This window comes from Pinus tabuliformis, chromosome 7 (assembly GCF_031772625.1).
Source record: "Pinus tabuliformis cultivar Carrire ecotype Pingquan chromosome 7, CPIR1, whole genome shotgun sequence".
NCBI lineage: Eukaryota > Viridiplantae > Streptophyta > Pinopsida > Pinales > Pinaceae > Pinus > Pinus tabuliformis.
This window is the reverse complement of record NC_142293.1, coordinates 917,610,456-917,626,788: the sequence shown is the minus strand read 5'-3', so window position 1 is coordinate 917,626,788 and position 16,333 is coordinate 917,610,456.

Sequence of the window (16,333 nt, the reverse complement as noted above, 5' to 3'; positions counted from 1 at the left end):
TGGCAACACGAAATTTGTATTATGAAAAAAACGAAGTCTGAATACAGAGTATCAACAAAAAGCCTAAACTTAACACGTAATTCCTTCTAACTTCTAACTTCCTCTCGGTTCCATGCAACCGATATTTAAAGGAAAATAACATAACTATTTATGAGATAAACTTGCTACAGGTGGCTAATTTGAATTAAATTTAACATGATTGTTTATGAGATAAACTTGCTACAGGTGGCTAATTCGAATTGCAATAGGACTGTTTAAACTTTTGATTAGCTATAGGTGGCTAATTCGAATTAGATTTGCAACAGAACTGTTAGACTCTTGATTAGCTACGAAAGAGCAAATCAAGAGTCCTACTACTTTTGAATAACATACTTTGACTCCATCTTTGACCATGACCTTAGGCTTGCTTTTCCATCGATCTGGACCAAGTGAATAGGATAGAATCCATGTGGAGATGATTCTAGAAATGCCCATGTGGCCCAATTCTTCATTTGACACCTGGAACCTGCCAAACCATGAGAGTAGCTACGAAATTCACAGTTAGATGCAGAACAGGCTGTGTTTTGTAGCTAATTTGAAAAAATCTATTCAAATAGCAAGAACATGAAAAGATAATATGGCGATCATTTTAATGCTTTCCTTAAGACAAAACCTAGCATTTATCATTGATTGGGTCTATAATCTTATGAGAAAGTGAGGGAAAAGGGTGAGAAAAAATGTCAAGGAGAGGGTAATTATGAGGTTCAACAATAGTCCAAACATTGTGCAACAAACTTAGCCACCTCTTTCCTCAAATTTGGCCAATAGTATAACTTCTTAACAATTTTCAAAGTCTTATGATATCCTAGGTGGCATGAATATGGCTTGAAATGAAAATTTCTCAAAATAAGCTTCTTCAACTCATTTTTATTAGACACATAGATATTTTTCTTGAATATGACCAAGACATATATTGTGAGGTGATACTCCTCATCCTGGTCACCCTCACCCTACTACTGCAATCTTCGCTTCAGCTGTTGATACTTCTCATAGTGTTTCTCTGCCTCTAAGATCCGCTCTCATAAATATGTCCCATAAGAGCTCACAACTAAAATGTGATTTACCATCACTCTCCTACTGAGAGCATCCGCAACCCGATTCTCTTCCATTTGATGTACTTGATCTCAAAATCAAACTGACTAAGGGTAGCCAACCATCTAGCTTTCCTTTCATTCAGATTAGGTTGGTCAAACAAATACCTCAATCCATTGTGATCACTCATCAAGATGAACCTCCTGTCGAGGAGATAATGTCTCCACATCTTCAATGCATGAATAATAGTTTCCAACTCAGGATCATGAGTCACGTAGTTCTTCTCATGTTCATTCAGCTTCCTTGATTCATAGAAAACCACATGTCCTTCTTGTATCAAGATGCCACCAAGTCCTTTATTGCATGCATTTATACAAACCACAAACTCCTTATCAAGATCTACAATCTTCAAAACCATAGCATTGGTAAGAAAATGCTTCAACTGGTCAAAACTAGTTGCACACTCAGCAATCCATTCAAACTTATTCACTTTCCTCTACAAAGATGTGATAGGATAAACAATCTTGGAGAAACTCCTGATAAACCTCTTGTAATAACCTGTTAGTCCCATGAATTATCTGACCTCATCCACATTATTTGGAGCCGGTCACTCCATGATAGCCTTAATATTTTCCAGATCCATTATTATCCCTTCCTTGGAAACAACATGTCCCAAGTAATGAATCCAAGTCTGAAAGAAATTACACTTATTGAGCTTGACATACAACTGATGCTCTCTCAACAATATCAACTTTGCTTTCAGGTGCTTTGCATGCTCCTCCTCATTCTTTGAATATACCATTATATCATCAAAAAATATATCACAAGCATATTTAGGTAAGGGCGTAACACATTGTTCATCAAACACATGAAGGTGGCTATAGCATTGGTAATACCAAAAGGAACCACAACAAACTCATAGGACCTATACCTTATACAAAATGCAGTCTTGTAGATGTCTTCTCCTTTGATGCGCACCTGATGATATCCTGAACTCAGATCAATATTTGAAAATATTGCTTTCTCCCATCAACTGAACAAAAAAATCAACAATCCATGGCAATGGATACCTATTCTTGATAGTCACCTTGTTCAGCTTCTTGTAACCAATGTGCAATCTGAGGGTATCATCATTTTTCTTTACAAAAAACATTGGTGCACCCCAAGGCAATACACTCGGCCATATCTATCCCTTATCAAGCATCTCTTTAAGCTACAACTTCAATTCCACCAACTCTGGAGTGTTCATCGTGTATAGTGCCTTAGATGTTGGGGTTGCACCTAGTACCAACTCAATAGTGAAATCCACCGCTCTATGAGGAGGAAACTCTAGAATCTCTACAAGAAATACATCCTAAAACTGTTGCAAGACAAGATACTTCCATAGGACTTCCTCATCCTCAACATCCTTCCCTTTGTCACTGGAAACCTGAACTACAACAATACACACCCTTTCCTGTAGTTGCGCTTAGCATGTGTAGCTATAATCATTCTCACTAATGTAGGCTTCTTCTTTCCCTGCAAGATTCTCTTTTCTTCCTCATCATCCAAGCACTCAATGGCCTTCTCATAGCAATCTACCTTAGTCTTGTGAATAAAAAATTAGTCCATGCCCAAAAGCATGTTATATGAACCCAAAGGAAGCACATTTAGGTGTGCTCCTAACATCCATACATGGGAGGGCGATTTGTTATCACCTAAGAAGTTATCACCCAACCATTTTCCACTAGGATGATTGAAATACACCATGTAGTATGGGTTTTCACATAAAAACCCATTTTCACCTTAGGAAATCATTTGGAGAACCACTTTTCCTAAATTATTTTTGTTTACCCACTTGAAAATAACCCAAAAATTCATTTAATTAATTCCATGTTATTTTCATATTTACCCATTTTGTGAAAATAAATAAAAATATTTTCACCCATCCATAGGAATAATTAAATAAATCATTATTTATTTATTATTCCTTAATCATTTAACTTCTCTCCCTTGAAATAATTATTAAATCACTATTTATTAATTATTTTAACCCCTTTTGACCATATCACCTAGGAATAATTAAATAAACCATTATTTATTTATTATTGCTTAATATTTCCACATTTCTCCTATGAAATAATTATTAAATCAATATTTAGTAATTATTTCCAACTCACCCTGAGAATATCTCCTTAAAGTAATTAATATATCATTTTTGTTTATTAATTACTTTAACCACTTATCTTAATTAACTTAATTAATCATTATTTTTTGAGTTAGTTCATTAAATAAAGATTATTAACCATTTCATTAATCTTTTTTACTCTTAAATATAATAAAATACTCCTAACAGTTAGATCTTGATTTGGTCTAATAATATTTTATTGTTTGACTAGATCTAAATCTATCTTAGCATTTTATTATAAATAGAGAGGTTTTTCCCTCACTCTCTACACATGATCAATATCATCCTTGTTAATTTGTTCTCATCACTCACGAGCTCTCCACGTTGATTTTGACCAAATTCCTTCACTTGCCCATCTATAACTAGGAAGAGAGAGAGAAAGCAGCTACAAGAAGCGTAGGGACTCAAAGGGACTCATCCCATGGAGGAGGACAACACAGACCCAAGTCTATGTTCTAATCCATCAAGTGTTTTTAGTAATAATAAGTAAATTCTTTCCGTTGGGTTTCTTATCATCTCTTATGGCATATATTTTGCAGCATTTGCAAGCTCTTTTTGCAATGTTTTCTAACATTGTTTTTGAAAATCTTAAAGTATTTGCGACATATTTTTTCTTTGTTTCCTTCGTTCTTAGGCGGGAACATCACAACTGTGTAAGTATCTTTTGGAACCTCTTCTCAGAAAAATACTACAAACACCCAAAATAATAAATCTACCTCATAGAACATACACGAAGAATTTCTAATTTCCATAAATACTTCATTGGACTTAAATATCAAAGATAGACTTGATAGTTTTATCCAAATTGGGACACAATCGAGTCGCCTAGTATTTGCCTCAAAAACCAAAGTCCAAATTTTTAGAAAGATAGGTTGCACACCCCAATTCTAATAACAATTTAAAACCTTCCCTACATCTTCGAACGATCCAAATACCCACACCAACCATCCTTGACACAAGGAGAAGCATTTTGGAGAGTAACCAACCAAAGGCTCCAGGTTATCCTTTGACCAATATTTTAAGGTTTGTTTTCTCCCATATTTTACTCAAGAACCCCCAAACAAGTGTCACACTTACTAATTCCAAAACTTCATTCATCTTAAATTTCTTTCTTAAAACCATACTCATTGGTTTCTTCTTCCTCTTTATGCACTTATTAAGCTTTGTGTCCCTTAATTATTTACGCCATCAAAGTGATGAATTGTAGGAACCAAAGACTCACCCAATGTAATATTATGGCTTCTCCATAAATCCTCCACTCATTAATTCATAATTTAAGAAGGAACTCATAAAACTAGAAGATACATCTTCCCCTTGAAATCCACTTAGCAAGGTTGAACACAAGTGCTCAGTTTGAGAAACCCTACTAAAAATTGGCGAAATCTTTTCATTAGGAGTTAAGTCACCAATGTTCGATGAACCTTTATATTGATGATACATACTAATAGTGTAATCCAAGGTGTCCTTGTTCATGAGCCCCTAAAGCCTACACTCTTCCCCACCACACACACACACCCACATATATAAGGCTTTTTTAAATACCTCTGATAGAACAACCTGCACCACCTCTTGTAAGACTTTTAGCCACATTATTAATTATGTCAAAAGTCTCTTCCTCCAACAATGTATCCTCGAAGGACTCAGAATTTGTGTTCCCTAACACAAGCTCACTAGAAAGACTTGCTCCCTGACTATATATGATATCCTTCGAACAGATCATCTAGGTAATCCATAAGGTCTTTGTTCATTTCCCCTCCTAATTAGTGTTTTTTATCCATCCTCATCACTCACATACATTTGATATCGAATTTTCACTATTCCATAATTCACCCATACAATCAACTCAATTACATAATCAAATAATATCAAATTAACCTTAACACCATAATCTTATCTCTTTTGATTACAAAATTATTAATGTGTATAAATTTACATGCATAGTAAAAAAGTTATATTTAAATACAACAACAAATCACAAAGTGGTTCAAAGCATCAGATATACATCTCATTGTCCAAACTTGTACACTAACCTATTGAATAACAATAATCAATTTCTTAGCTAATTATAATCAATAGCTCATGCTTATTCTCACCAATTTGAAATTACATTTAATTGTTAAACATTTAAATTAATTTAAATATGTATATTCCTGTTCAAATTCTTATTGACCATAAATACAGTTGCAAATCGAAAAAAATGGCCTTATGACCACAATATACCTTAAAACTATATATATATATATATATATATATATATATATATACCTTAATGTTATTATAATTAATTTGAAAATGTTTATATTTAAATATCTTATTTACATACATAATTGACCCTTAAGAAGTAGATAATTAACATAAACACTTTTATTTTACTACAATTTCTCGATAAAAGGTAAAAATACTTAAACCTCACTTGCTCATCTTTTTATGAAATTCAGCTCACAGAATCCATGTAACATGTCACCATCATCACAATTAAAAACAACCTTGTTAATATTATTGTAACTTATTTTTTATATAATTTTTAAAAACAATTAATCTCTCTTAGAGATTTCACTTGGAAAGCCTATGAAAATGTAAAGTAAATGTAAATACAAAGTTTCATGTTCAAATTCTTGGTTGCTTACCCATGGTCGTGTTATGGGGGGCATCGTAGTTCACATAATGGTTTTGGTGGTAGCATTTGGAATCGTCCCCATATCACGCGAATACGACATTGGCCCAGTGATGGATTCCTCTAAACATATTAAAATAAATAAAAATAATCTTAGATCAATGTCTTTTGGAATAATCACATCATTAGGATTTGGTCGACGTTTCGAACCAACCAATGTGGTTCATCCTCAGGACAAGGTGAAAAAAATCGTACAATCTTCAGGATAAATAGTAAGGATGCATCATTCCTGAAGATTGTACGATTTATTTCACCTTGTCCCGAGGATGAACCACATTGGTTGGTTCGAAACGTGGACCAAATCCTAATGATGTGATTATTCCGAAAGACATTTATCTACAATATGGATCACAAAAGTATCAGATCTAACAAAAAAATCTTGTTAATATTATATATAGCTTATTATCCTTTTTATATAATTTTTATTGTGTTAATAGCTGCTCTATAAGTCAGTATGGAGGAGATGTTGTGTTGTCCATAAAATTATGCGTTAAATAAAAAAATAATAATAATAAAACATAATTTCCACTCAATTAAAAAATAATAAAACTATTCAATTCAATTTGTTATATTGTAATTTTGTCTTTATTAATAGAATAACAAACACTTTCCCCACAGCGGGTGCCCAGAAGTGGGATTCAAACCCCCACTTTGACATGATATCCATGGCATTAAATGATCGGGGTTGTACACCAACCAAATCGAGGATTGCATGAAAAATATTGTGCATTTGGATGGCTAAATGTGGGGCGAATGTGTGTGAGATTTGTCTCATAATTGAGAATAGTATGAAGGATGCTCTAGAAGGACAACCAAAATTGAAGGCTACCTTTAATCCTTCCCTTGGCAAAATTACTATGGATTTGATGGCAAAATGGAGGAATCATGACCAAGAATGGTGGATTAAGTCAAGGCTTTGGGAGGCTGGTTTAAATTGGTCGATCATCTAATGGAAGTTATGACATGGAAGATTTTTTATGAGCTATTTAGTTTTATGTTGTCTACTCAGGGAATGATCTTTCTACTTTTATGGTGTTTTAATTGGAGCCTACATTTTTTATGGCCCTAGGGGTCATCAAGATTTGGGTGGCCAGTTCGAAGTGTTTTATTAGGAAGTAATGTCCCTGTTCTCGGGTTTTATTCGGGTATGTGGGTTAAAAGTGGAGATTTGTGGATTCAATATTGTTGGTTCAAGGCTTGGAATCCAGGAGACTTAACATCTTGGCTTTACAATATTTTAATTTATGTTTTCTTTTATATATCAATTTTTTGAGCTTCGGTTCCAAGTATCAGACTCTACTTTGTATTTTGTTGAATCTCATGCTAGTCTATCATTCCCTTCATGGTTTATCACTTTGTCCTCCTATCCCTCTAACATTCCTCCCTATCTAGTTGAATTATCATGTTTCCACCTCCTCTTCTAGGTTTTCATGTGAGAATTTCAAAAGTCTTGTCAAGTCGAGGAATCCAACCAGCTTGTTTCTTCTTCTGGTTTGGAGTCTTTTCCTTCAAGGTGTTGTTAGAAGACATGATAATATTAAGAGGGGGGTGAATCAAACTTATGTAACCTTTAATGATAATTAATATTATTTATGTTATCACTAATCAATTACACCACAACACCATAAATCAAATAGCATGCACATATGACACAAATATTTACATGGAAACCCATAAAGAGAGAAAACCACAAATGTTACTTTTTTTATTTATGCAAATGCAAGCTCTAACATGTTGTTAAATCAAATTTATATGCACCAACTAGAAGGAGACACCCATCCCCTAATTTTCAGGCACCCACTTGTTGGAAGCACCAACCCCGTGATATTTACAAGCACCAACCTACTTTTCCTAGTATATCCATCTTTCATTCATTTTCAAACTCAAACCCATAGACACAAAATTTTTACTTTAAACTTCAGATATCCACTACTCTCATTTCTTCAACTCTCACTCAAATAGATGTTCAACTGTAATACAAACATGCTCAAGTCAAAAACACAGTTATGCTCTCATTTTTGCAATTTTTTAGCTAAGCCTCTCACTGTTAATCACATAATTATCCTCTCATATGCACAAGCCTACACTAATACACTCATGTTGTTCACACACATTGGTTCTTTCTTGGTTCAATATCACACAACAATTTCAGTTTTGTTATTTATATGTCTCACATCCCAACTCCCACCTTCCCAACGCTCTTAATTTCTCATATGTTGATTCCTCAACACAACAACTAACCTTCTTGTGTTGTTTTTATTCTTCTTTTATAAACTTGTCTTATTCAATTACCATGGATATACATCCATGGTATTTGTCCATGGAAATCATGTTTGACTATATAGACAGCCTAAGTTATTTGATTGTTCATTGCTTAGATCTCAGACCTTATGATCTCGACATTATCCTTGATATTTCCACAAGTTTCTGACCCAATGGTTGATAGGCCCCTAGGCGCTTTCCCATCTAGAACCTACAACCAGGGGTTGTGACTACCATCTTGTTCACTGCTTGCCACTGGACAACATTCACATCTGATGCACTCGTTCTCTATTTAAGTGATGGGTGATAGATAGGACATTCATTTGATGGTGTTTCACTCTTATGGGAAACACTTTGTCTGACCCCTCACTACTTTCCATTGGTCAACATTCACAAATGCTTCTTCGCTTACAAATGGGTGATGGGCAGTGGTTGATGGCCCCACCTTCATAGAAACATGAAAATCTCCAAAAATATTCAACGTTGAAAACCTAAAAAAAAGTAGTCCCTAGAGTAGGTCCTAGGGCATCCAAAGTTGCCACGTCAAATCCATGTGTATCAATCAAAATGTGCCACATGTCATCCACAACTGTTATAGACATTTTTTTGCCTTGCAGCACCAAGCATGAAATGTCCATAAACCAAGGGCTCCTAAGTCCCTAAAAGTGTTGTTCCAACCCCTAAAGGAACAAGGTCAACAAATTACAGCTTCTCCCAGAAGTTCTCCACCAGAAACTGCTCAAAATCAGTCAAATCAGGATCATTTCAGCTGCTCCACTGGCTAACTGCGTTGCATAGCACCTAAATACACTAGCTGGGTGCGTTGCAACGCACCTAAATGCACTATCGGGGTGCGTTGAGCGGGAAATGGCGAATGGCAGTGCCATTCCGTGAGGTGGAAAGACAATGGAAGCTTCCAGAATCTTCTCCAATGACACTTGCCTCACTGAGTTCGACCAAGGATGAGTAAGAGGCTCTCAGTCTCCAAGTGGAAGCAAGAACTGACAGAGAGAAGACACTAGTCAAATCATAAGCTGACTCATCTTCCTTGCATACATCTATATATGGATCCCTCATCCCAGAGATCCAGAGGCTGGAATTTTGTACATTGCAAAGAATTGTTGTTGGTTTTGAGACAGATATCAGAGTATTGGGTGATTTGTGCTTTGTTGGAGGTGAAGAGGGGCTTCTTTGCTGGGAGGTTGATGCTGGATCAGGAATCATCGGTTGTAACTCCTCCCGGATCTTCTTGTTATATCAATAAAACTATTTGAGTTTCTCCTACATGCTTGTGTATCATTGATGCTTGTTACATTTGTATGTTTAGCTTAAATCTGATCCTAAGCTTTTTATGAATATAGATCCATGTCTTTGTGTAGTTTTCTTCTTCTGTGATCTTACAGGAACTTGGTGAAGTTGGGCAAGTAAGGAAGCAGGTAGCTGGAAGCTGTCAAAGAAGAGAGGGATTGGATCAAAGGATTAGCGCAAGACACAGGTCGGTTCCTTCTATCCCCCTCTATCTTTAATTCATAAAGGAAATACAAAAGTAGTTTTCTCTGTTTGTTTCTAAGGTAACTGTCACACCTTAGTGGGATAGAGTCGTTCTGAATAGACACTTTTCCCGGTAACAAAATGGCGACTCCGCTGGGGACGATTGTCTAATTAGTTTGTTTGTGTATCTTTTTGTTGTTTGTTTCATAAACTTATAAGTAGCATTCGAACTGCATTTGCCATAACAAATGCAAAGTAGACATCTGCTACTTCAATCCATTCACTGGATCTGTTTATGATTTGAACAGCTGATTCACAAATGATCTGATTGCCCTTTGTGATAGCTCTTAGACCCTCCTTAGATCTACCCTCTGATTGTGCATTACTGATTGCTTTTACTCGGCCAAAAACCAAAGACTAAACTGTAAACCGTGACCCAGAACCCGGATAGAATTCTCGTTTCTGCCCCAACGCAGGTACTGTGAAGAGTTCCTGCATTTCAGCGCAGTTCCCGAGAGGGCAACCTGCGCTGCAATCCAGTTTCTCTGTGTTACAGGTGCGCTGATCAGACTAGCCCTGTGCAGCTGAGGTTCTTGTGCTTCATTCTTTCCAGTTTTGTCTCTGATTTTTGCAGCCTGTGATCAGTGTATGTGTCTGTTTAAAAACCCCTTTTCCTTGCTGTTATTCCGCCTCATTTGTACAAAAGAACTGTAGGTGTTTTTATGTGTTTGTTGCGTCATTTACAGTTTTCCATTGCAAAAGTAGAATAGTCATACTATCGTCCTTTGATTTAGATCTGTCGCAAGTGTCGATTTCGATCATAGGAGAAAGTTTGATTGCTGTTGATAGTTGACTATACTTGTACTATTGCCTTTGGTCTGAATTTATGTTTTTCTAGTGTCAAAAACGAGTATTTATTTCAAAATCGTAAAGCGTCGTAATCGTCTTTATCTTTTGATTTCGAAAAGAAGCTTGTTTGTGTTTGTCGCTTGAAAGCAAATTCAGATTTGTACATCAACTTTCTTTTTAGCATCAATATTAAGAAAGTCGAAAACAAATACATGCACATGTGCATTTGCATATTGACAGTCTGTTCGGCTTGATTTAGGAAAGTGCATTTACAGTGTGCTCTTTGCTCTTTGTGAAAAGATTGTGTCTTTCTTTTCCCCTTGTAGCTAGGATTTTCATTGCTGAAAAGAGATAAAAGTTTGCTTATCATCTTTAGATTGCATTTTAGGAATTACATTTATATCTCGTGGTGAACCCAAAAGGAAAACTTCATAAGAAAGATCAACTTAAAATAAATTCAATGAATCTAACAATGCTTTGGAACTTAACGCACAACATTTAGAGGTCTAGGCTAGAGACGTATTCCGGCGTCGTAAAGCCTGGTAACTGTTGTCCTCACTGATGGTTGGGTGATTCCTCCACTTTGAGACGATAAGTGCCAGTACGGACTTGTGCTCCCACATACCGTCGAGTATATATTGGGAGACCCCTATAGGCTTAAATCCTTTATCCATAGGAAGCCGTGTCTGCCGCCCTATCGATCGCAATGCACTGAACACAGCATTCAGGAAGATTGACTGCCGTACCGTAAAAAGTATTCTGCAGTTTTGCGATTGGTTTGGTACTCCCTCTACCTAGATCTCCAGAGCAGTCCCTTTCGTTCCTTTTCAGACTCTTTAACGGAAAAGGTCCATCTGAGCACTTGTCACTTCAGGCTCATTAAAAATCGAAGGAGACTAGAGTCATCTTTTGTTTTTTCTCGACTCTTTAAAACTGAAAAAACAAGTTGTGTCAAAGCGTCTAAAAATTTATTTTAAACGGAATATTCACTACCCCTTTCCTACGTTGATCTTGGGTTGAGAAAATGGAGTCTACCAACCAAGGAATTCCCCTTGGTGGAAATCCTAGTCCCTTCTCCTCTTGGGGAGATGTTGGTGCACCCCATATGGCCACATTGTCGCTTCCAGGACTGACAATTGGTTTGCCTGTATGGCTCTTCTCAACCTCTGTCGTTCAGAACACCACTATTCCTGAACAATCGAATCAGCAATTAGACGAGTCCAGAGTTGCCCACCAACCTTCTACTTCATCTAATTCTTCCTCTCTTCCTTCCTCTTCACTTGATGGGGCTGGTAAAGCCAAAAATCAAGTTCCTAAGGAGAAGAAGGAAAAGAAGAAGAAGGAGCCAAAGGCGAATGCGGGAAAACGAGTGTCGTCTAACGAAAATCCACACACTGCACCGACCAGGCCTAAATCGCCATGTGTCATTTGCAAAGGAGACCACTTTCACAGAGATTGTCCCTACATCCCTCGGATACTAAGGGACTGGTCTCCTCGTTTGCACAACCCCGTGTCGTCAACCTCTGATGATCATGTTGAAAGCACACCGTCAACTAGCGAAATTGAAGCCCCAGGACAAAAAGGGAAAGCTAGATTTCCCTGTAAACTGTGCGAAGGCAATCATGCCGTCCACCGTTGTCCCTTCTTAGACAAAGCTAAAAGAGTTTTGCATGATCGTCCGGTTTCACCGTTACGACTTCCTCCTGGATATAAAAAACTCTTGCCGAGTTCGTCACTAGTTGAGAATCCGGCTGGCCCGCTCAAGTGGTCAGCTGAAGCGCCTATCATTGAAGATAAACCATCTGGATCCATACCAGACGAAAGTCAAAAGGTCGAGGCGGCAGTTGACCCGGTCTTGCCTTCAGAGGTTTCATCTTCAGATGATACACTCACTGAGGAGAACAAGGATGACACCGTCCAAATTCTCTTCATAAGCACAGACTCCAACGGACATGGGGGCAATATACCCGTTCCTTTACCGCAGGAAGGAAGTTCGTTAGAGTCGTACCCCGCCGTTTATTCGGTCCCACCTCCAAGCAACCTAGTTGTCTCCTTCGATTGGAATCAACTAGGCAGACCCCGTTTACCAGCTAGCATACCATTCTGAATTATCGTCCAAATATATAGAATGGTTATGGCTGGTACCATCATAGATGAGGGGTCTTCTGTGAGTATCCTTTCCTCGACTACTTGGAAAGCGCTTGGTTCGCCATCGCTTTTGCCTGAGATGAGAAATCTGACGGGCTTTGATAAAGGAACCAGTCGACCTTTAGGGATCCTTCCCAATGTGCCCATAACATTGAGAGGGAAAACCGTTCACCTGAACGTAATGGTAGTTCAAGGACCCCTAGATTATAATCTACTCCTTGGACGAGACTATATTTATTGCATGGGAGCGATTGTCTCCTCACTCTTTAGAGTAATGTGTTTTCCGCACGAAGGAAGAGTGGTCAAGCTCGTGGACCAGCTTTCATTCCCCGGATCATACAGAGCAAATAGTCACATACCATCCCTGAATGGTCTTTTCACGCAAGAAATGTCTCAATCTCCAGTCCGTCCTCCCGATGAGCGCGAGTAATTCGGAGGGATATGACTGAAACCCAGGGGGCATGCATCCTGGTCTGCTTCGGCAGGAAAACTTCGGGTATAGGGTAGGTTTCCGCGGGAGAATATGACTAGTCTGTACCCCGTCCGTGATTGGAAGAGGGGTTATTCTAGAACAAGATTCTCTTTTCAAAGTTATGTGAGTTGGCGAGCGCCGCCACTCACCTTTGTTTATCTCGGTAGACGTCGCCGAAGAAGTGTTTTGTTTGCGCTGCGAATAGAACAATCTTTGGGTAACCTGTAAGAGGTAGGCCTCTCTCGTCAAAACAAAGTGTTTTGCCGGAGAGAAGTAGAGGTAACCTTAAAACTCTGTTTTATACCTGGGGGCATGCAAACCTTTTGGAGTGCAAGAAAAGAGCGACTATTTATTCTTTTAAATTTTTAGGACCTCTAACCCTTTAAAATCGTAGGATTGGTCGTCTCCTAACTTGCATAAAGAAAGGATGTGGGGCAAAACTCTAAAAATTGCCGTTTTTATATGAGACATTCTTATCATATGACTGGATTAATCGAGCAGTGTTTACCGCGAGGTTCAAGCTCGTTAAAAAATAAACCCAGACCGAGCAAATGTTTCCACCCGCGTTTAAGCTTGTTAAAAAATGAACTATTCCCCGGTAAATAACCACCGTGAATGTAGTACTTCAGCCATTAAAGCCTTGGTCGTGTTTGCACCGTCACCTCCACTTTTCCATTGGCCGATCATTCACCTCCATTTGATTGTTTACCCATTTTGAGGAACAGCTGCAAAGAGTGATTTCACTAGCCATCCTTGTGACACTGCCGTGATTGGAAAATTCCAAACCTTACCTGGAATCAGCTGCTACCCATTTTATCACTCGTTCCTCAAAAGACGAGTCTCCTTTAAGCTCTTTTCAACTGACTTGTAAAATATGAAAAGATTGCCGAGTCCTTGGCCTTCCAGCTCGTTAAAGGGACAGGAAGTGCTATCCCTCCTCTAGATTTTAATCTTTTTGGACCTGAGGGATTATTGCACAAAAAGATCGAGCGCTTGTTTTCTTCGGCTCGTTAAAACTATCGAAAATTCATCCCTTCTGTATTGTTTTATACTTTTTCGGACTTAAGGGATTAGATGACGAAAAAGGAATTTTGGAGTTATCTGTACGTACCTTTTCAGACTCTCTAAAAATGAAAAGGACTGAGTTATCTTTGTCGTTAAACTCGTTAAAAAGATTAATAGCGACAAACTTGTCTTTAGACGAGAACGAGTTTCACTATCGCTAGACTTGTTAAAACATAGCGATGGGTTTGCCCGAAAGGGCAAATTATAGAACAAGCATATGTTATCCTCCTCAAGCTTGACAAAAATAAAGAGGTACTGGTCAGCAATGACTGGGGAAAAATTGGGAAGAAAACTCAAAGAATCTTTATTGGTAGCAAGTCGCTCTTGAACATGACACTTCCACTCCGTGTCCGAGTCGGGTTGGGTTGTTTCATTTACCGGTCACCTCGCCATGGTCTCGCCATACCATCCATATTTGGGGTTAATGCTACCAATCCATCACATAAGTGTCGCCGACATGTTCAAGAGAAGTCATCCAGAGAAGTCACCTGTGTCCCATCCACTACCATACATTATACTCCATTCTTTCATGACCGCCATCCTGAACCATATATCATCAGATTGTTTTCACCTCCATCAAAATCATTTGCTCCGTTCCGTGTCATTGATGTGGGATTCATTAAGGCCCTCCTTTGATGGATCGCTTCTTGTCGACATCAGCTCATTATCCAAGAAGTTGATCTAGGAACACCCCATTCAGTACTTTGAAGCTTGCATGCCTTAATGGCAAGTTTCTCACTTCCGGCGACAGGTTTACATCAATGGCCTTCGACCGAAAGATTTTGCGTAGTGTTCGACGCCAAGTCCTCTATTCACACCATGTGAATTGTACTGTAGTACCTTGAGGGTCATTATCATTATCGGTGATTCCTCTCGCGCTTGTTAACAGTTTACATCATTGACTGGTAATCAAGCGATGTCTTTCCATGTTCGACTTCAGAACATCTCTCACATGGATCGACTTGTACTTCGAGTGAAGATCGGACGAGATTGAAGACCCCGGATCTAGTTTCATCCATCCGAGTTGCGATATATATTCAGGAAAATAAAGACATTAAATGTACAGCATTGCAGCACAGATAATCATCCTACCAGAAGGATGATGGCTTTATCAGAATCATCAATCTACACTCAGACGATTGTCTGTCCTATGTACATTAAAATGAATTTATAAAGCTGAGCATGGGAATGCCCGCCTCAGCTAGATCATGAAAAACAGTATGAAGATAATGTATTGTATCTTATTACAGGTCTCCTCCCAGCATTGAAAGAACTTCGGATCCTCATAATAAAGCATTTCACCCGATTAACGGCCTCATACTTTAGGGGGCAACTGTTATAGACATTTTTGTGCCTTGCAGCACAAAGCATGAAATGTCCATAAACCAAGGGCTCCTAAGTCCCTAAAAGTGTTGTTCCAACCCCTAAAGGAACAAGGTCAACAAATTACAGCTTCTCCCAGAAGTTCTCCACTAGAAACTGCTCAGAATCAGTCAAATCAGGATCATTTCAGCTGCTCCACTGGCTAACTGCGTTGCATAGCACCTAAATACACTAGCTGGGTGCGTTGCAACGCACCTAAATGCACTATCAGGGTGCGTTGAGCGGGAAATGACAAATGGCAGTGCCATTCCGTGAGGTGGAAAGACAATGGAAGCTTCCAGAATCTTCTCCAATGACACTTGCCTCACTGAGTTCGACCAAGGATGAGTAAGAGGCTCTCAGTCTCCAAGTGGAAGCAAGAACTGACAGAGAGAAGACATTAGTCAAGTCATAAGCTGACTCATCTTCCTTGCATACATCTATATATGGATCCCTCATCCCAGAGATCCAGAGGCTGGAATTTTGTACATTGCAAAGAATTGCTGCTGGTTTTGAGACAAATATCAGAGTATTGGGTGATTTATGCTTTGTTGGAGGTGAAGAGGGCTTCTTTGCTGGGAGGTTGATGCTGGATCAGGAATCATCGGTTGTAACTCCTCCCGGATCTTCTTGTTATATCAATAAAACTATTTGAGTTTCTCCTACATGCTTGTGTATCATTGATGCTTGTTACATTTGTATGTTTAGCTTAAATCTGATCCTAAGCTTTTTATGAATATAGATCCATGTCTTTGTGTAGTTTTCTTCTTTT